This window comes from Platalea leucorodia (assembly GCF_965183815.1).
Source record: "Platalea leucorodia genome assembly, chromosome: 5".
In the NCBI taxonomy this organism is placed as follows: Eukaryota; Metazoa; Chordata; class Aves; order Pelecaniformes; family Threskiornithidae; genus Platalea; species Platalea leucorodia.
In genome coordinates this window covers 38,659,053-38,681,258 of record NC_138827.1, presented here as the reverse complement: position 1 = coordinate 38,681,258, position 22,206 = coordinate 38,659,053, and the positions used below count along the sequence as shown (strand labels likewise).

The 22,206-nt window shown below is 42.1% G+C and overlaps 1 protein-coding gene across 3 annotated transcripts in view; it reads right to left on the bottom strand.

Annotated features, from left to right (window-relative positions):
* LRRC8D (leucine rich repeat containing 8 VRAC subunit D) overlaps positions 1-22,206 on the bottom strand; it is a 53,753-nt gene that overhangs the window by 5,026 nt on the left and 26,521 nt on the right. The gene's annotated exons all lie outside the window — the stretch shown is intronic.

Sequence of the window (22,206 nt, the reverse complement as noted above, 5' to 3'; positions counted from 1 at the left end):
GGACCAAATGGTACTGTATAATTTTTTTCCCCCAATTAATGAAGAAATAATCCTTCCTCAGAAAAATCCAACCCAGCTAACCAAGAAAAAAGCCCCCACATCCCTCTCAGTGTAATGGGGAAAATATTTTCTTCAGATCATCATCACAGCCTGGTGATTATAAGCTGCTGCTTTGTCAAGGTAGCACAGGAGCAGGCTGCAAGGCTTTCACTTTAAACATATGCACTGTGAGACAAAGTGGCAAACTGATCGTGTGAGAATCCAAACCTCTTTGCAGCTTTAAATAGCTTGCTTTGCTTTTTGCTTTGACAAAATCTAGAGGACTCAACTTATCAGCTTTTTAAAAAATAAGCTTCCTGTGCAAGCAGGATGTGGTAAAATCATCATTTTAACTGCTGAACTTGTGACCCAAATTTGCCAATTCTAAAGTAAAATATGCAGCTTGTGTGCACACACGGAGTGGGGAAGGAGACAGGATGTACGTTTTCACACAGAGTCTGGCTCCCTTCGGATGGGAGAAGAACGGCTTAGCAGAGCACAAGGAGATCAAAGCAGGCAGTATAAAGATGCATCAGATTTATTATTTTTAATTTGTAGCATACCAATTCAGAGAGACCTGCACCTTACAAACCCTGAAGGACAGTGTCACAGGCAATGAATATACAACATGATCGTTTGATTATTTCTAGCCTACATTTCTCTGAAGAAGATAACAGACATTTCTACATGCAGAACCCAAATATCAGCTACTGCCTTTGTGGTCAAGGGCGTGCATTAGCCCCTCTCCTTCCCTGGACCAGCGCAAGCAGCTCCCATGATCTCGGCCCGCGGGAAAGGCCAGCGGTCGTCGTCCTTACAGAGCCCGGCATGGAGCACACGATGAAAGCGTCTCCTCCTCCACAGGGAGGGATCCAGCCCCTGGCCTCCCACACTCTCCTCCAAGGAGTTTTTACCAGTTTTGCAGACCTAGCCTGGGATTTGGTGAATGCAGCCAGAGAGGGGAGGGTTTTATCTCACTGCAGCACTCATCTCAGTTGATGCTTTGGACACAGTTGCCAAAATGTAAAAGTTAAGGCTCAGTTCCTCAGGGAATGGGCAGAAGGAACTTCCAGCTCCCTTTCTTTATTTTCCAGTAGGCAAATGAATGTCAAAACACTCCTCCCTCATCAGTAACACAAGTGGTTGGGGTCCTATAGTTCTCCCAGCTCCACAAGAGCCTCCTCCTGGCCACAGGGTTCCTGAGCCTTTCCCCTCGCACCTCCCCAGGGCTGCACTGGCTATAGGAACTGCTGAAGGACACAGACCAGTAACACACCCCAGGGCTATCAAAGCCCCACAGTGCTATACTTGAAGTTAGCTGCAAACTCCCATTTTCTTTTAATGTCTCCAGGTGCTTAGCCAGACTGAGTCACAGCATGACTGCTTGGCCTAGAATTGCTACCTTTGACATTAAAATAACAACCGTGTGCAAAAGAATAGCATTAGTCATTTGTACTGTATGTAAAAGGACCCTCCTTACTCCTAAGGCACAACTGCCACCTGCTCAGGACGGGAGACACGCAGAACAGCAGCAGGATCCTGCCGGGATTTTTTTCTTTCTTGGAAGCTGTTTGGAAGGGATGCTCTCACGGATCTCCAGCCTGTTTACACTGTGGCCTCACCCACCTTGGCAGCCACAAGAACTTCTCGTCCACTATGTTACTGGTGCAGTAGTTCAACGGGAGAGCACAAAGCCAAACGCTTAGCAAGGACAAGTCCTGCATGCTTACTACGGCCGTGCCTCGGCACATAGAGCTATGCAATGTGCATAGAAGGAGGCAAGCAGGATGGGAAGGAGGAATGAGATGACTGCTGTAACAAACACGGGTAGCTGCCACCGCTTGTTCCTCTGGGGCTAGCCTTTCCCTCAACTTTGCACTAGCTAATTACATGGGAAGTTACTTCATTGCGGTTTGGGGCACAACCTGCAGAACTCCTTTCACAGAATGAAGGTGATTTTTTTTGCTTCTGCCATGGGAACACGTGGATAAAGCACTGAAACCCAAGCGCTGCAGACGTGGCTGCTCTAAGCAACTGAAATAATGGAAAAGAAATAAGAGAGCACAAAGTGGTTCCAGCTAGAGACTTAGAAAGGACAATAAAAAAAAGCTAAAGCTAAAAATCACCTCTACCAGACCTCTGTCTTGCACACACACAAAATAATTTCAAAAACAGTTAGGAGACACAAGAGAGCCCATGTAATCCTCTTTGTGAGGCTGTAGGCAGCACGGTGTAACAGGAGCTTTACACCAAAAGTACCACATTCAATGCTCTGACCATGTCTTTTCTTTCAAGTTACTGATACAGAAGAGCTGCTGTTTTGGCAGAGATTAGCAGTTATAGAACACAAAAAACCCCTCTGTGGCATTACTGTCCAACCCTGTCTCTCATAAAAGAGAGGCAAGACCCTTCTGTAGCTAGCAAAAATCAATTCCAGGAGCTGAAAACAGGTTTCTGTCCTCACACGTCTAAAATATTTAAATGCTCCGAGTCTTAAAAAAACAAAATGAAAAACTATAAACCTACACACAGTATAAGACACATTCTGACTGACAGGCTGCAAATAAATTTGATATTTTCTCTCTTAAATCCATCATTACATGTATTGGTGTTTGATTTTAACTAAACTAATAACCATAGAAGTTAACTTTTATTTTATTTTTGCAGATGCTTAGAAATCAAACTATTAAGAGGTACTCAGAACAACAGGTCTCTACTGTAATGTTTTGGGATTTTTCTTTATTCCACGGTTAAATTTAGACTATTTAAAGCTTTTAAAACCTGCTTTAAAGCCTACTGTCCAGAATTTCCTTGGAGTAGGTAGGTAGTATTTTCATCGCTAATTTCCACCTCCTTTTAAGGGTGCCAGGTTGGGGTTGGGGTTTCATGATAAGCTGCAGTGATGACACAGTAGTAAGGAAAAGGAAAGAGAGAAAGAGGAGAGAGAGAAAGAGGAGAGAGAGAAAGAGGAGAGAGAGACTTAAATACCAGTCTGTGCCTGGCAGTCAGAGCCTGCAACTGCCTGCTATAGGTGTTCTCCCCTCAAGACCAGGGCATGCTCTATTCACAACTCCAATGCAAAAAAAGTCTGTAAGCAGGTAGCCTCAAACTGAAGAGCAAAGTACTGTGCAGCCGAAAAGCCAAAATGTCTGATTTGTCATGGTGAAAACATGCATTTCTTTCAGCCCTTTTCAGGGCTCGCAAGGCACCGAATGGACCTTGAGGCTCAGCAGAACACGGGGTTTTGACACACTGAGATCTAGACCCAAACTAGAAAACTGTGGTTCTTGAGAGAAATAATTTTTAATTCCCAATATGGAATTTCAGGATACAGTCTCCTTTTTAAAATAGCATATTTTAGTTTAGTTTTAATAAGCACAGATTTTAATTCAAGCCTATTGCAGTATGATCTTTAGGGCTGCACAGCTACACAAAATAAGGAAGCCCTTTACTTTTAGCAAATAATCCTTTTTCCTCCCAAACCCTTTGTCTCCAGTTCTGTAATTTGGGTGACACTCTAGGATAACATTAACCTCTCCCAGCTCCATCCATTACCTCCAGCTGTCTACTGGGTGCATTCTCTCTCCTGGGAAAAAAGAAAATTCTTAACCTAAACAAAGGCAACTGTTTTAAGCACAATTGTTTCTGGTCATCTTCTAAGATTTTAGGTGGAAAAACTGAACGTTCTGAAAGCAGCATAGTACTACCTCCCTTTTCATTGCCAATGTGATATGGAGCTCTAGAACTAAACCCACTTTGTTTATTTTGCAGTGTTCCAGTGAAAACATAATATAAAAAGAAAAAACTGACAATGACAATACAATTGTTCTAAGTTACAGGTCCATGTTAAATCAGCAAGGGTAACAACTAATTTCATAAATCATACTTCTTACCCATTTATAATCCTTTCATTAGTCTTAAAGAAAAGCTGTAATAGAAAGAGCTCAGAACGTGATTAACCTGGTGAATTTTTCTGACATGTTTCAGACTATAAATGCTGAAATACAAAGTGGACATATTTGGGTTATTTCCTAAGAAACTGTTCTAGCTTAAATACAGAAGTTAGAGGAAAAGGAAGCAGCAGATTGGTATGTCACCAATGTTTATTTACATCCTACTTCTTCCTGTACTTACTGATAAAAACTTCATCTGTCTGCCCCTGTAATTCACTGCCCCTCCTGTTTTAAAAGCATACAGTTAAAACAAATTCAAAGTTAGAACAAACAAATGAAAACAGAATTGTTTTTATTTATTACAAAAAAAAAAAAACATTTCCAGTTGAAAAGAAAAAGTGCTACCATGAACAAGATTGTTTTCTCCCTTCCCACAGGAAATTAAGGAGAAGAAAAGTTTTCCCATAACTAAAAGGCTTTGCTAGCTTGCTTTTGATCAAGTGACCATAGGTTTACATTTATTTCCGCTGTATATTTTACTCTTGCTTTCCACCAACCATTTCTGCTTCCTTTGTTTTTCTACTTCTGCAATATCCTATTAAGGCAGGCAATTAGACCTTAATGTGATAAGAATGGATTATGAGATTCCTCTTAGCCAGGACACTGCGAATATCAATTGTTCCACAGACACTCTGCAAAGATCAAAAAGATCAAAGAGATGGCACCATCCTTTTTTTTTTCTTCCCCACAGAACCAAGTGTAAGGAGCCCCAGAGCCCTTGTAAAATAATGCATAAAGACATTCAGAAAAGAGCCTATGAATGAATATATGCATTCTAAGCATACAGACCCTTCGGCTGGGGCTGCACGGCCAGAAGGCGCGTCCCCTGGGTGGTGAATAGGGGATCCCTCTCTGGAGGGTGCACTGGATAAAATTGAAGAAGGTGCCGCGAACCAACGCAGCCTAAGGGAAGGCCACCCTGACAGAAAAACCACTGGCCCTCCAAGTCATGGGCGTTGGGCAGGAGGCCAACTACCTCCTCCCGGGGGGGGGGGGGGGGGGGGGGGGGGGGGGAAAAGTTGCAGAAAGGACGAGCATCAGAAATGGCGGGGATGGAGAAAATCGGTAACGAAGTGAGGAGGAGGAGATGGAGCTGGATCGGTCGTGTCCCGAGGGGGAAACCGACGGAAGACTGCGCTGTGGCCCTTGACTCCAGAGCACGCAGCCGCGGACCGATCGAAGTGGAAGAACGATGTTCGCGCCTTGTGTGCCTCCTGGCACTGAGAGAATTCAGATCAGAGAAGCATACAGACACATTCATCACCTGCACTGGTTATTCAGTTTCTGAGATTAAGAGAAGTTTAAAACAAACTGAAGAATGTTTAACCAAAACACCAGTAGGCTTTGGGATCTACTAATAGAGGGAAATTGTCCCTGCTACTGTAGCTGGGAATATTACAACTATTTCTAGCCCGGTTTGCAGCTCCTGGTATGTTGGCTGAGGCACTGCCTCTGGATAGCTGTAGAGAAGCAGCAGCATATTTGAAAAAGGAATTAACTCTCTGCTGCTTTATTCCACAGGGGATTATTGTACTTTGCTCTACCTGCCCCGACTCAAGTTACAAAACCAGTTTTAGGTACAACTGTGACTACAGCTGCTTTTCTCAAGCATCCTGCAAATCAAACCCCCAAATTCAGCTAAGCATGGATTTGTGCATTGAGTGCCCCTATTGCCTGAAAAGCCCAGGAAACATTCCACAATAAAATACAATGTAAGTATTTTTATAGTGTTTCTCTACTATATGAAATGTTTGCTGCTTCTTCAGCGACGGAAGGTTGCAGAACATTAACTAAGACCAGAACGCAAGGACTACAGCGCGGTTTACGGTATCAGATGCTTCCTGATTAGTGCTTTTGTCTCAGGAAGATCAGGCACAGCTTTAACATAAGAAACTGCATGGAAAAAGATTTCCGTTATTTTTTTCCACCAAATCAGAATGACAAGAATTCCCACTCACTATTTCTTCCCTAAACATCTGACAGCGACCAAATCTACCAGTTTTAGATCAATCTGCAGGATCTGGGTTGGTTCATTTTTGTTTGGCTACCCCTTACCTGAGCAAATTGTTATTTGTTTGGCCTATTTGATATTCCAGGCTAAGCAAAATTCTATAGGATGGGATATTTATCTGTCTGATTTGACTTTCTTAAAATTATTTGCATGTCACCCTGAAGGTAGTGTTTTAGAGATGGTGTACCACAAGATGCTCTGTGGGCATAATAGAGGATAACTGAATAAGGAGAAAGCAACGAACACAAAGCTGAAAGGAGATTTCCTATAGAGAAAAACATTTCAACTAAGGAACAAGAGTTCCACAATAGCTTTTAATTATAACTCTCATTATATAAATATCTATGGAACAATATGATGCCGTTATTTGATAAAATGCTTACATGATTAAGGAGGATTAATTAGCACCACTCATACACTCATTATTTGAGAAATAAACAAAAAAAAAAAACCCAAACAAAACCCCCCACAACTAACCCATCTCCCCAATTCCCCATCCCACTGCCCAAATTGCACAGCTATAATTTTGGACTTTAATTTTGGACTTTCCCTTAACCGGAAAGTATAATCTCTGATACAGACTGTAAATAAATTCCCCAACTAAGGAATCATCATCTTTACGAACAACATTAACCTGACTGACAGTAATTCGGTAAATGAAAAATTATCAAAATTTCTCTCAGACTGCATACAGAAATATTAGGCTTCAGTGAGCTGGAGACAAAAATAAGATTCTTGCTTTATATAATCAATGTCAAATTAGTACCCATTTACAAAAATTAAATCTATAAAAAACTTTTTTCTTTTTTTAAATCTTCAAAAATTCTGCCCTTCAAAGCTGGGCTTTTTCAGGTTGTATAACACTCTAACCTACTTTTGGATCCTGCTATTTCAGTGTTTACACTGAATCTTCCTTGTTTACCAGCTCTTTGAAGGTCTAGTGCTATACACCACTCCTACACAGATGGTTTTGTAATCAATGTGATATTTAAAAAGCAGTATTAGCAGCCATAATTTCCCTAACAATAAACTCAAATCATACCTCATTCTTACCTTGCTGTAAATGACCGGAGAGGTCTGTTTAAGGATGACTTTCAAAACAGGAGCCCAATGTTGTACTGAGTAGCTCCCCAAAGCACCCAAAGATTATTAACACAATTAACTCTGTGTTCGCTACATGCGAGTCCAGAGAGCACAGAAAATGAGCAACTTCCCACTTTGCCTACTGCAGTACTCCTCAGCCATGCTCTTACAAGAGGGCTGCTTTGACCAAAAGCACAAGCTTCAGTTTTTATTCACATTTATCCCCAGGCTTCAGAGTGCGGTGCAGGTACCCAGTATCTTTCAGAATATGACTTGTCAGGTTTTGACCTTGACAAGCTCAGAGAGATCCTAAGCTGAATGTTCAGCAACACTGCTTCATCCTCACTTCGTGCAGGTTCGTAGCATGGGAGACCATAAAAAGGCATGAGAGAAGAGATGGGAGAAGGAAACACATGGAGAGGAGAGTGGTCCTTGAGCATCCCTTTGCATGGGTCTCTGTAGCTGGTAAAGAGCTCAGTATTATAACTGGTATAACTAATATATGTGTTACAGTTCAAGTCAGTTAACCGCATGTGATTTTACAGTTATAAAACAAAACACTTACCAAGGCAACATGCAAGAAACCAAGAGAGATGAGTAATGAGACTAGACCCCAGCAGGGGTCAATACTGAACTTATGCTTGCTGTATCTGTAACAGTCCACGAATGCACAGGCATCTGGCAGGCAATTTTGCTTGGGAAGAACATGAATCTTGCATAGCACAACTGCCTGCACAGAAATCCTACAGCAGAGTAACAAGGACCTTGCAGGTGAAGCCAAGGAACATAGAATTATAGAATCATTTAGGTTGGAAAAGACCTTTAAGATCATCAAGTCCAACCGTTAACCTAGCACTGCCAAGCCCACCACTAAACCATGTCCCTAAGCACCACAGCTACCCGTCTTTTAAATACCTCCAGGGATGGAGACTCAACCACTTCCCTGGGCAGCCTGTTCCACTGCCCGATTACCCTTTTGGTGAAGAAGTTTTTCCTAATATCCAATCTAAACTTCCCCTGGCGCAGCTTAAGGCCGTGTGCTCTCGTCCTATTGCTTGTTACTTGGGAGAAGAGACCAACCCCCACCTCGCTACAGCCTCCTTTCAGGCAGTTGTAGAGAGCAAGGTGGTCTCCCCTCAGCCTCCTCTTCTCCAGGCTAAACAACCCCAGCTCCCTCAGCCGCTCCTCACAAGACTTGTGCTCCAGACCCTTCACCAGCTTCGTTGCCCTTCTTTGGGCACGCTCCAGCACCTCAATGTCCTTCTTGGAGTGAGGGGCCCAAAGCTGAACACAGTACTCGAGGTGCGGCCTCACCAGTGCCGAGTACAGGGGCACGATCACTTCCCTGGTCCTGCTGGCCACACTATTCCTGATACAAGCCAGAATGCCATTGGCCCTCTTGGCCACCTGGGCACACTGCTGTCTCATGTTCAGCCAGCTGTTGACCGACCCCCAGGTCCTTTTCCGCTGGGCAGCTCTCCAGCCACTCTTCCCCCAAGCCTGTAGCATTGCATGGGGTTGTATGCCTCAGTGTACCCTGGCTCATGCACTCCAAACCTTACTTGCTGTTACAACCGCTGTTATTTACGGGATACCGATTGACTCTTCTTTTACCCGAGGCAGCACATCACGCTAAGGCTGACTGATCAGATTTCCAACAGCATTTTCTGTTTTACCTGGCCAGACTAGAGCAAAAACAGTGACCGGACACTTTGTATCTCATTTCACAGAGTTCCTAAAACATACCCAAACTGGTAATCTTGAAAAGACAGCCTAACTTGTGTGTGCCAGACCCCCAGTTTAACACTAAGGACTTTTACTCAAGTACAGACACAACTGAGAGTTACTGCAGTTGATTGAACTTGTGCTGACATGGACATACAATGCAATTAAAAGTTACGTCATCCAATAAACTCTAACAGCTGCTTGCGCTCAAGTGTTAAACATTTAATCCCTTTGCCATTTCAAAATCTGTTGTTCCCCTGTCTATTAGCCAGTGATGTTTCTGCAGTGTTTTCACGACCGCTATCGGAAGTACAGGAACACACAGTAAACATCTGGCGCTTCTACTGACCAGAGCACTTTGGGAATTTATCAAGATGCAAAAGCAAGCTGCACCAAAATAAAAGCACATCTGGTAACTCTAGTCCCTAGAGCCTGCTTTTTATCACTAAAAAACCCCCAATGATACAATTTTTAAAAAAAGTAATTAAAAGGATTGGAAGGAGGAAATAAATTGTGACAAAATTATATTTCCTTTTTAGCTTAGAAATCTGAAAAACAGAACAGTTAAAAATGGTTTAGACACTGAGATGCTATTTAAATTTGCTTTTACATAAACAAGTCCACATGGCTACAAATTTTGTTATGTGAAATAGCTTGATCTCAGGTAGAGATGGCACTCAGCGACTCATGCAATTTCTCTGAAAAATACTCCTTTCTGATCCACAGCCACACACGCTGCCAGTCTCTGTCTCATCTTGTTCTGGATTCACTTGAACTGGGGCAACTTCAAAAGCGGTAAGAAATTGAACTTGGCATAGAGCTGCTAGTTTGGTGATTTTAAGCCACAGAATGTAAGATACAAATCTTATTACAGGATATATTAGTACCTTTAACTACACACCCTAAACATACCTAAAGAATAGGAAGGAGTGCCTACCAAAGAAAAAGGAATGTGTCTCTGAAGTTCACGTTGCTGTAGGTTTTAATAGGCCCTCTTAAGGGCAAAATGACCTCTCCGCCCTAACTCATGGTACTAAAGTCTAGGTTTACTTAATTTCTAAACTCTATTCCCACCAGAATGGAAGCAGGTTTACCGAGTAACTAAAGTTATTTTCAATGAATACTTTCCTTCTTTTTATTTTTAATGGACATGCCAGCGACCTTGCACAGGAACATTTACAGCATCCTCATGGAGATCTAGAGCCAAGAGCAGACAAAAAGTTCCTTTAACTAAAGAACAGGCTCCATTGTTCCCTACCTGAGCTGGTTCATCTCTTCAGACAGAACAGCAAACACGGTGACTCTCACTGGGTTACACATTAAACAGAAGTTTCATATATAAGATTTGCACACATACGAGCTACTGTATTTTCAAATACCTGCAGTGACACTTCCGTTACATCCATTAGCTAAAAGCAATCTAGGAAAGGTCACACTTAAATTAAAAAATTAGAACAACAAAAGCAAATTCAACACACACACACACACACACACACACAAACCCACCAAAAGGCACCCCGTGACACAAGAAGCTGCATGTAAACACCAGCCTCCTACTCGCACATCAGAGTTCCTCTCTTTCTGCCAAGATCTTTCCCGTGGCAAGAGCAGTAGGAAGGTGCATCAAGTGCAGCTGAGAATCAGGATATGAAAAAGCACACTTTAATTCCACCTTTCCTTTTACCCACTATGCCAACACAGAGCTGCCTTGATAAAAAAAAAGGGAAGTTTACAGCTCAATAAATAGGCTGCACCCTCGGTTTTCAAATACACAGTCTCTCCAACTCTTTATAGGACAAGAGTCAAACTATGTTCCTACTTAAATGTCACGCAGTTTCTTTTCTCCCCAGGGAGAAGGGGAGACTTCCTCACCCAAGCCAAGGACTAGCTGTAAAGCCATGTCACAGAAACTACTCGAGATAACTGCTAAGCAGCCTCCGACACCCCTCCCACCATCCTGTCTCCCCCCACCCTGGGCAGACACCGCACAACACACAGCCTGCTCCCAACCCTACCTGCTCTTTATCAAGCAAAGAGATCTTCTACGCTTCGGACATCCTGCCAGATGGGTAACAACGATGACTTCTCACGTAAAACTCTGATCAACAGATGAAGGATGACTTATTAATGTTACCGCATTCCTGCCAAGCTTCCAATAGCTGAATCTCTAGTGGTTTCATGCCAAGGAAAAATGCCTGCGGCTGAAGCATTTATCCTCAAAGGGATTTACTTAAGTTTACTATATTTCTTTTTCCTCTTCTAAACTTAAGCTGCTTTCTGTAAGAGGTAAGCGATTACTTAGTCCATCTAGTCCCATAATTGTTTGGTTCAGGGTGTGTACTTCAATCTCAGTACTTAAGCACATAAAGTAATTACACTACAACACATATTTTGGAGGTTGTTGTTCTGAAATTTTGCTGATGAATTCAGATCACCTCCTTCCTTTTTATGCTGTATTTTCTCAAAAGCCCATTCAAAAAATTGCCTTAAGAATAGAAAGAATGTTCCCAAAGGCTTGCCGTCTTCCCTGAGACTGCAGCATTCCTGCTCCAACAAGCAAGCTTCCTGCTCTGCGAAAAGGTTCAGTAAGGCTCAGTTGTGTTGCTTGCTGCCATTCACCAGCACCAACAGACCTATACAGCCTCCAATTAAATATTTACTATTGCTAAATTTATATTATGATTTGACCCAAATGTTCCAGCTGGAATTGTAACCTCTGCACTGCGGGCTCTCCAGCAGGGAGCAGGCAGACAACCCTTGCCCCTGAAGGCTTGCAGTCTAAAAGGGATTATTTGTTAGGCAATGACAAGCATGTTTGTGGCCATAAAATTCAAAGCAAAAAGCCAAAACCCATCAGGCTTCCAGAAAAAGATAGAAAAAGTGGGATAGCAGCGTGATTAAAAGTATAATCAAACTTAACATTTTAATGCACTGCTATCTTTGAAAAGGCTTAACATTACGATGTCCAGATAAATCCATTTACAGTTACGGCATTCCTATATACTTAGCTGTACTCCTTCCCACTGGTTTGAGGATGATGCTATCTCAAAAATAAGGCACTAAACATAACAGCTCTTGAAACCTACCTTTCCAGTAACACAGACAATGAAGCTTTCCTTTCCAGTCAAAACTGTTTTAAAACAGTGAAGCTTTCCAAGTCTGTACTTCACTTCAACTCAAATGAACAAAATAAAAATATAGAAAGGAGACGTTTTATCAATCTCATCTACAGACAGATGCCACTCCTGCTCCAGCACTTATCACCTTGCCATGATTACTACAGCCTTCCCCATGCACTCGCAATAACATTTTTGGCAGCCACCTTCAGAGACATGCAGTCATGTACCATGTCACTGCCCGTCTGACTTTTACAGCCAGCGTGCTCTCTGCTTGGATGGCCAAATGGGGAAATCGGTCCAGAGGCAGCTTCCCCTTACCCCAGGTGCTCGCCATTTGAACTTGGTTTCCCAAGTTACTCATCACTTAAAGGAGCAAAATAGCCGCACCCCAGCTGCTACAGAAATAAAGGGAGAGTTTCCCTCTAACTGGAGGAAAACAAAACAGTCAGGTTTCGGCCCCAGTCAGGTCCCCAGGATGTCCTGTGCAAGGCAAGTTCAGGACACAGCACTAGCATCATGCTGACCTGCGAGAAGACGGGTCCTTTCCTTCTAAATCCTCTTCTAGCCCTTCCACCAGCATGCCAAGACTTCAAAAAACAGGAGAAACAGAAAGTCTGAGCTTGTGCAAGTACATCACCACTGATTTCAGAGTCCTGGCTCTCATTGTGCCTTCCACCAAGCATAAGGCAAGACTTTCAGAAAGAGGTGCAATCCAGCCCCCCTTGCTGCCCTGGTGTGGTGGAGACTCAGGACTTGTCCTAAGGCAAATTGTTCTTTAACATCATTTCCAGCAGTATTTCTAGAGGCACGTGTGATGGACAGGGCATCACCTACTCACATACATGAAACAGGAACAATGAAGCAAATGTTGCTTTTATCTTGTAAAAGCACCAGAAACACCAGTTCCAGTGCAGTGGTGGTGGTGGGAGACAGGACAACTACAGTGTTCATCTCCCACAGGCATGCAGAGACCTCCTCATGCTCCAGAGCGATCCAGTAGCACGGCCCTGTGGCCCTGCAAACACCCCTCTCTTGGAACAGGGTAGCCTGGAGGCAACCTGCAACTATCAGGGGACAGCAGGGATTACTCAAGCTCTCGGTTTGCATTTCAAATTGTTGACTCAACACCAAACAAAAACACAAAATGGCCACAAATTGCCCACACAGTGACCTGTACCACGTCATAGCTGAACGCGAGTAATCTTCAATACACCAGATCTATTCATAAGTTTGACTGGCACTATTTTAACAAGGATCTACTCAAGAACGTTAGGACAACTAGCCAACCACTTTATTTATGTGTTTGTGTTATCTCATCTGCACACTTGGACTACTGCCTGTGCATGTGGGTGTACAGCAATAACATACATATGACTACATTCCCATAAACCATCAGTTAAGAGTTTAGGATTTGTCATGGCCAGACCAAAACATGAACGAAACCATCCATTTAATTTATTATAAAGTTTTGTAACAGCCTGTCTTTGACCAAGAATTTTGCCTGTCAAATTATGCCTCAAGTAGGTTTTTTTTTTTTTTTCAAATAAGAAAAAATGTTATCAAGGCCCAGAACTCTATGATAGCTTTTGTTCCATTTTAGGCTAAACAGCAATTCTAATCTCCAATTCAAGTTCCTCAAAGGCTAACATTAGAAACCCTTTCTCTTAGATATAAAACCACCAAGCAACTTTGGATTAACAAAACTTAATTAAATTATTCCTTTAAGGCTTCACTGCTTTCAGTTTCCCAAGAACAGACTTGCTTTAAGAAGCCAAAGTGAAGGACCGTTCTCTACCCCCACCACAAAGCTTGGGACAGCCACACACAGCACCAGTTGACCTTGCAGGACAGACCTGAAATGGTGACTTTAAGAAGGCAGGTGACATGCTACTGCTGTAAGCTCTAAGTTCTTACACGTGGACGCAGCCATGTCCATGTTCACAGTGAAGCGGCCCCAGATCACAAGGCAGAAATATCGAAGTTGGATCCTTGCTCACCACACGTAAGCAGGCATGAGATGGCTGTTATTTTGGGTTTGAAGCCAAGAAAGGGAAGAGCCAGTACAACAGTTGGCTGGCAGTTCTTTAGACTTGATGGAAAGTTGCAGCCTTGTCCCAAAATGGGGCTAATGGCTTATTGTGGTGCTTGCTCTGTTAAGAGTGGCAGAGCTACTGTTGGGTTAAAACGTTCTTTATATGACAGACCATTACAGCAGTCCTGCTCCTGACTCATTAGGGGTGTCCTCTCTCTGGCTCATCATGCCATGCATCAGATGCCACTACCTTTCACAATACTTGCATTGTATGCTCTACGATCCTTGTGTATGGCTCAGCTCCTAGGTCTTGGTCAGAGTTCCTTCATATTCAAACGAAAAAAAACCGTGATTTTTGGACAAAGAGCTAGACTCTGCTAGCACTTGACATTTATATTGCATAAAAGGTTCAATTTCCTACTCTATATCAAAGGCTTACTGCATTATGCATTGTGTAATTCTGTTTCAAAAAGATTACAGCCCAAAAATTCAAATTTCATACTGTATAACACAGCAGAGTGTTTGAGGAAGGCAAAGTTTCGAGCTTGACCAGTTATAAAAGGAAGAACCTTTAAGTCTATGCCGCAGGGCAGAAACGAGAATAAATTTCCTTTTATGTTCTACATTAGCAACACTTTGACCACAGGAAAAGTCACAAAGTAAAGACATCCTAAAAAAATTTGCAAGTATTAGCAGCGTGTTGGAATTATTCCTTAATATGTGACTCTATTCTGAAAAGTGATTTAACAAAGATAGCACTGAAGGATATAAGTTAGTAGGAAACGTTGCTATTTCCATGCGGGTGTACAAGTCACAAATAAAACTATTTCTCTGCAGTTATTGGAGCTCTTCCTCAGAGAGTGCAGTTGAGGTTTCCACATACAGTTAATCTGGGGATAACACTTCTTAGTGCTCTGCATAGACCTTGCTGAAGCTGGCCATATTCACTGATACTTGCTTTGTCAAATTAAGAGAAGCGAGTTGTAATAAAGCTTTACTTCCACCCCTAAAGGGAGAAGATACAACTGGCTGTATATGTAGAAGAAACAAACAAAATGAGTAATCATGAAGTGGCTTTAAAACAAAAACAAAACCCCCATCCAAAATTAGAACACTCATGAAGGTAAAGGCCAACAGGCTTAGACTACAAGATCTCAAGTTATATAAATAGGAGCAATAATGCTATTGTGACTCATTTATTAGGGAATCTTTACTGTCTTCAGTTAACAAAAAAATTGTGTGATGATGGCACGCTTGAAATTATCCAGTTACATAAAATGATTTCTCGCTTCTGAGTTGCTGTTTGTGAATAGCTGCGATTGGAACAGAGATCTGAATAAAGATCCTTCTACCCCCTCACTGTAACATGGACTCAAAATGAAAGTTTATTGGCCATGAGGAAAAGCATAAGCAGATTAACATGAAATATTCAAACTTTCCAAGTTAGACTTGCATTTAAGCTTTTTAATTAGGAGCTCTACGCCTCTGTAGTCGAAGGCAAAAGTCAGCGAGGAACAATCAACCAGGTTATGTCACCACAGCCAGCTACGATAGTCTTCTCCAGTCCTCCTCTGAGACAGCTGTCACTGTCAAAGCCACAACAGATCAGACTACAGGTCCGATCCTCCAACTCCTAGACAAGGTCCCCCTGCCAACTGTAACACCATCTCACCAACCACCACAGGACAAACTATATCTTCTTAGCAATTTAAGTCACTGAAAACCCACAGGATATAAAACTATAAATTACCACAACCATGCCAAAAACCAATATGGCCAAAACATAGCAGCAAAGCGCAGCTATTTCTCTATAGATGAAAGCCAAGGGATTTCTAGTGTTTTCTTTCCCCTAATGCACAAAACCAAAATGCCAGCAGCATGTTCCTTGGTAGAAGCCCAAAGACCACTTAAAAGTCTCCATTTTCAAGATGTCTTAGACTACATAACTTATTTCATTACTTCCCCCCCCTCAAACAAAGCACAAAAGCAGCTTCAGTTTCCTCTATGATCCCCTTTGACTCCTGGAACTCCTGTGGACAGACAAGAACACCAAGAGCTATGAATACAGCTTGTATTTGGCATTAACTGAACATCTTTAATTTATGATTTACAATTACATTACAAAACACACATATACACAAATGTGTCTTACGGATCAAGCCATCTTTCCACAGTTAGCAAATGATGGCATTTATTCAGTCATCACAGTCCAGATCAGACCAGTGACACTGTAAGACATCACGCAAGCAATACAATAGCATGTACTCAAGAACTACTGAAAACTCATTTAACAAATAAAATCCATCTCGTAAAAAAAATCCCACGGGAGTCTTTTGCCGCAGTATATCATCTGTGTTTCAGAGTCAGCATTCCAAAATATTTAGCTTTTTCTACAACAAAGAATTTAACTTGTGTTGGAATGACTGCACGCAGGGAAAAATACGGCGTTCATACAAGAGCCACAAAATATCACACTTTATCAACTGTGATTCTTGATGCAGCTGTTAAGAGCTAATTCATAGCATCTATGACTTTAACATTGTATTTTCCTCTGTTCAAAGTTCCAGTATCCCTACTTGATGCTTTGCCAGATTAGTGCTATATTAAGCTAGACAGGCAGCCCAGGGAGGTAGGACTGAGCTGCTACTTTGAAGCTCTGTGCAAGATAAAAATGAAGTCCACTCACTGGTCCCATCTTTGGACCATGAATGGCATGATCACAAAATAACCATTCCCACCTACAAGGACAAAGATGCTAAAATGCTTGACGTTTTGCATTTGCTCAAGTTTTAAAACTTTTATTGCATTACCATTCTTCTGATGTTCTTGTTTTAAGTCTTCCCTCCCTCTCTTTGCAACTCTGCAGATTCCTTTCCACCAACACTCTTGGACAGTGCAAAGACATGGGTCACAAGACACATCCAGGAGCTGACTGGTTTCTTTGAGCATGTACATGTGTTTCTGTGTGGACACAAACAGTGGCAAAAACAGAAGAGCTTTCTGCTCTTCTGGTGACATCTCAGGAGCATACTGAGGTAGACACTGACAGCAAGGCTGAGTAGCTACTCACAGTGCTTGGAGACTATGAAAGGGAAGCAGCAGTGAAACAACCTTCACAGTCTTTATGCCTGTACCTACACCTCCCCCGTCAGCAATTTCTGTCCGTTAGTATCTACCAGATGCAATTGTCATACACAAATAAAGTTGTGGGTGCGCCTGTGTGTGCCTGCATGTAACCTTGGGAAGAAAAAAAGGAAAAGAAAAAAAAAAAGTAAAAAAAAAAAAGTAATAAAGATTGAAACATTTGTAACTCTCAATTTAAGAACAGAGAGAAGCTTTCTCCAAAACAAGTGTTAGGAGGTAGTTAATAAGGGAAATTGGAGACTTTTGCTTGACAGAAGACACAGCTAGGCCTCCTTCCTTCCACATCTTAAATCTCCTTGCTCCATTCCATTCCTCTCTCCACTTCTGAAGACATCAATCCTCAAATAAAGACCATGCATTTTCTCTGCAGATCAATTACTTTAAATGCAATGAAGGGACACTGTACAAGTATGATCGCTGACAAGCTGAATGCTCAAAACCAGTTTGTTACTCTGACCCATGTGTATTCTGTTTGTAGAGCAGCATATCTGCCCTGCAGTCAGAGGCACAATGACACATTTGAGCATGCAGGGTGCCTTCTCCCTTTATCACCACCTCCCCTTCGTACACACACCCTCAGCGTTCCTTGAGGCAGCACTACGCTCCTTCTCATTAAATTTAGAAACAGACCTCTGAATCACCAGTTCCTGTTGTTGAAAGTAGCTAGAAACAGATGTTACAGCGAAAGAAGTTTCCTAGTAAACAATTATAATCTGCCCACTATGTTAGACCCCTTTGTTACAAAATGTTTTTAAATGCTAGAACAAGAGGTTTTATAGATTTATATGAAACTAAATAATTTCATTCCCTGAGGTGCCTAATCCTTCCTAGAATCATATTAATTCTTACCCATAATGGTATCATGCAGCAGTGAGTTCCAGAGGTTAACTGTCCACTATAAAAAGAAAAAAAACCCACACCACCAAAAAAACCTTCAAAAATGTCACTTATTAAGTCTCATTACTTGTGAGCCATTCTACTTTTCCTTGTCACTTCTTCAAGATACACCTTCAAGAGGAGGAACAGACAGATCTGAGTTACTACTCTGCAAGAGAAGAGCAGCACAAAGATTCCAAAACTGGTTATACGCAAGAAAGATCAGTTCCAGAGAGAGGAGAGCAGAATTCGGACAGTGCTACACGCAAACTAATCCACCCTGCAGAGAGGAATGACTTCCCAGCATAAGCAGAGTGGAAATGCACCCATGTTTCCCGGTCTGAGTCCACGAGGAACCATATGCATGCCTAGGAAACTCTTGGCAACCACTTGTGGACTCCAATTCCTTCTGTCACTCTTGAAATACATAACAGAGGAACTATGTATCTCAGGCCAAGAGGCACCATCCATGTATATGCCTCACATGTATGTATGTATATACACACACACACACAATATGTACTTTCTATCAGAGAGGCCAGCTCATGCTGATTTATTCAGCATATGAGGAACATTTTGTTTTGCACATTTGTGTAGTCCCATCTATGAATTACTGAAGCCAGAGGGACACCACAGACCGCTATACTCAATTATTCCTGTATTTAGCCCAGAGGACTACATGTAACTGTAAGCCAAACCTTTGTTTGCCTAACATAACACTTCCAGAAAAGCTTTCAGCCCTGGGAACATTTTGGGTGGAATCCACTACTTTCCTTTGTCATTTATTTGTTCCAGCACTTACGCTCTCTCACCGTTACAAATGCACGTCTTATTTCCAATTGCCTGACTTCAGCTGCCAGCCGTCAGTTCTGTTACGCCTGTTTCTGCTAGCCTTTTAGCCTCCAGCGTGCTCTCCCTCAGAAGGTGTTTCCTGCCACTTATCAAGTCACCCCGTTTATCTATCAAGAAACAACAGATCCAGCAACAGAATAAGCTTTTCAGGCTTTCCTTATGGTACCTGAACACCACCCAGTCTTCAGATATCGCCTCTGACGCTTTTCTGAACTCACTCCCGTTTTCAACAGGCTGCTGAGGAACCCAGAATCATACACAATTCACTTTCTTTTGCCCATTGCCCTTCCTACTTATACACCCAAACTTGTACACCTTTGCTGCCCTGCGAGAGGGCAGTCGTGTCCAGTTGCCACTCACTGTACCCGCAAGCAGTCTTCCCCCCAAGCTCCTATTCTGTCACTACGTTGAAGTACAACACCTGCAGGCCCCATGGTCTCGCATCAGACTATATTAAAACGCACTTTCAATTGATACAGTTCACCAGGATAACCAGATTACTCTGTACGAGCTGCCTTGTCCTCACTTACCACGCTACCTAGCATGACATGGCCTGCCAGTTGTACCAGTACAGATCCTGTCCTTGTCTCCAGGCCCTTGATGAAAAGGTTCAATGGAATCTAGCCTCACCTCAATCCTTAAAACAGATTTCTAGAAGCATTCCCATTTGATAATGATTCACCACCAATGACTAACTTTTAAACATCAGTTAGTCAGTTCTTAATTCTCTGTTGGAATGGCATTCATGGTATCACATTCTGCACCTTCCCAAATACAGAACAGTATTAACAAATATTTCCACTTTTCTTACATGAGCTACTTTATTATCCCCATCTAGTAACTGGAATTATTTGTTTCCTAACATACTTCAGCTGTAGAAAATACGCAGAGTTAATTCTCTAACTTAATTCCTAACTTCTAGTGTGTGCTAATTCTCATGTATCCATTGTCCCCTTAATTACTGTATTTTGCTTTGAAATTTCTCGATGTGTCCTGAAGCCAGAGGGCTGTTAGTGCAGTAGCTGTCTTTTTTCTTTAAATCAGAATTCCAGCTTTGGGGCTGCTTGGTATCTTATAGAGATCTCTCTTTTCATTCACATTTTTCTTCCTACAATAACATCAAGTTCTCTGTGATGACAAATATGCTCTTTTGAAGCATTAAGTATAATTTCTTTGGGGCTTCTCTCTGTTTGCCCATCCTGTACGTAACTGGGTCACACTCGATGGTCCCATGGCAACCACCAACTTCCAGTTGTGCGATACCAAAGTCCACAGTAGCTGTCTCAGCTGAAGAGCTGAAACAAGAACTGACCTGCAATGGGCTGAATTTCCAAGGCACTGAACACCTTCCCATGATGGCAACAGGATGTTCAGCACCTCAGAAGCAACAAAACAAAACAGAGTGCACGAAGGGAAACAAACCTGTACGTTTGCTGATCAGCCATTTTGGCATTTTCTTTTTTAAAAAAAGATCTATATTAATTTCTCCTATTCCTTGACTGTAAAGGTAAGGCAAGTCATCAATTTGGTGAGTCAACCAGACTGGACAACAAACACGTTCAGGCTCCTGCTCATCAGCCTGACCCTCACCCAGGTTAACAGCTTCTGCATACTACCAGCCATCTGCTGCTTGCTTGATGAACACGGCAAAATGAACTGACCTCAGTCCTGTGCCAGGGTGGCACTACCACAGAAAGCACAGTGCTCCTCAGCAGCCTCAGCAGAGAAGAAAGGCAGTGCACGCACTCTGAGTGTAGATACAACATTCCTTATCTGCCCCAGGTGGAAGCATCTATGCTCTACCTGGATTTGCACAGGCAGTCGATTAAACTTTAGTACAGAATCAGTCCTTAGCCTCCAGGACCAAGTCTTTCACAGGGCAATAAAACTTAATATATTCAGCAAGAAAACCACAACATTTGGTTTTGTAATTGCCACAATAGTAGGAAAAACATTCAGAACCTTCCAGTTTCACAACTTTATTTAAATAAATATGCTAAGTATTCATACACAGTCATCTGTTAAGTATCCTAGAAGCGTGGTGGTAGCAGTCTACAGATGTAATTCTGCAGTTCAACACACATGATGGACTTTCCCACATAATCAGGAGTCCCACATGGCTCCTGAAGCACATACTTGCATGCATTTAGTTAGAGTAGAAATTTCTTATGATGTTTAGCAAGAGTCTAAATTCAGTAGCTGAACAGGAAATAACCTGGGTTCTTGCTGTACATCAGCCACTACAACTTATTTTGCACAACCGAAAATGACTAAGGAAAAATACATACAGTAGTTGGGTCATTCTTCTTCTTATTAAAACAGCAAAATGGGAAGGAAAGTGAAGGAGGGGGAAAGACTGTAGCCGTACATTAACAAGCAAAATGGAGAGCCCTATCCATACCTTCTGCAACAAATTCCCCCTAAATTAGGCAGCAAATATTCAAAACCAGCAGTCTGCACAGACAGTTCGATCTGAAGTGTACACTCCCTGTGCTGGATTCCTCTCAGGCTTGAGGTAAACATAGCTATGCAGGTTGCCAAAAGCCTCAGATACTAAAACATTCAGCTTTTTTCTACTACCCAGATTTTGCCAAAGTTCTCTGCTTCATACACGTATCTGAAAAAGCTTTGTATGGGATGGGAAGAATCTCAGTTTTGGGCTGGAAGTCCAGGATTTGCTGGGAGGGCTCGTACTCCTCTTTACCTTCCTTCATCCTCCTCCCCATCAGCGTAGAAAATCTCACAAGAAATCAGCAGCTTTACCCACCTAAGAAGTGCATTCCATTCACTATAAAAGATTAAATATATGAACTAGAAGTTTCTACTGAAACTCTCCGTCATCACACAGTTAATGACAGCTTTAAGATGCCGCAGCAGTGTTTCAAAGGTCTACTGCAAAGACTAAAGTCAGTTCACATTCCTCTCATAATTTCTGCTTAAGGTTAGCAGAGTCTGAAGGAGTTGCTTGAATATTAAATTCAGATGAAAGTACAGAGTGACTTTAAAATACAAGTGCTATTCCTGATTAGTAATACATCTGCGTCCACATAAACCCTCCCAAATCCTTAAGAACAGCCTTCCTATATAACATAATCCACTTTGAGGCTTTGTCTGCATAAGGCACTTTGGATTACTTCTTAAGAGACAAAAACCATACAAATTAAAAAATTGATTGATTAAACGGCCTGAGACCCTCTTCAGACGCTCTTTTCCAGAATCAGAGTGACTCTCCATTATTCTGCCTCAGAGATGTAGGGCAGTTGAAGCAATTCACTTTAAATTCATACCTTCAGCTGACTTGAACAATTTCTCAATGGCATGTGAAGACAAGCCCTTAACTCCAGAACCACACGCAGGATTTACTTGGGAGTA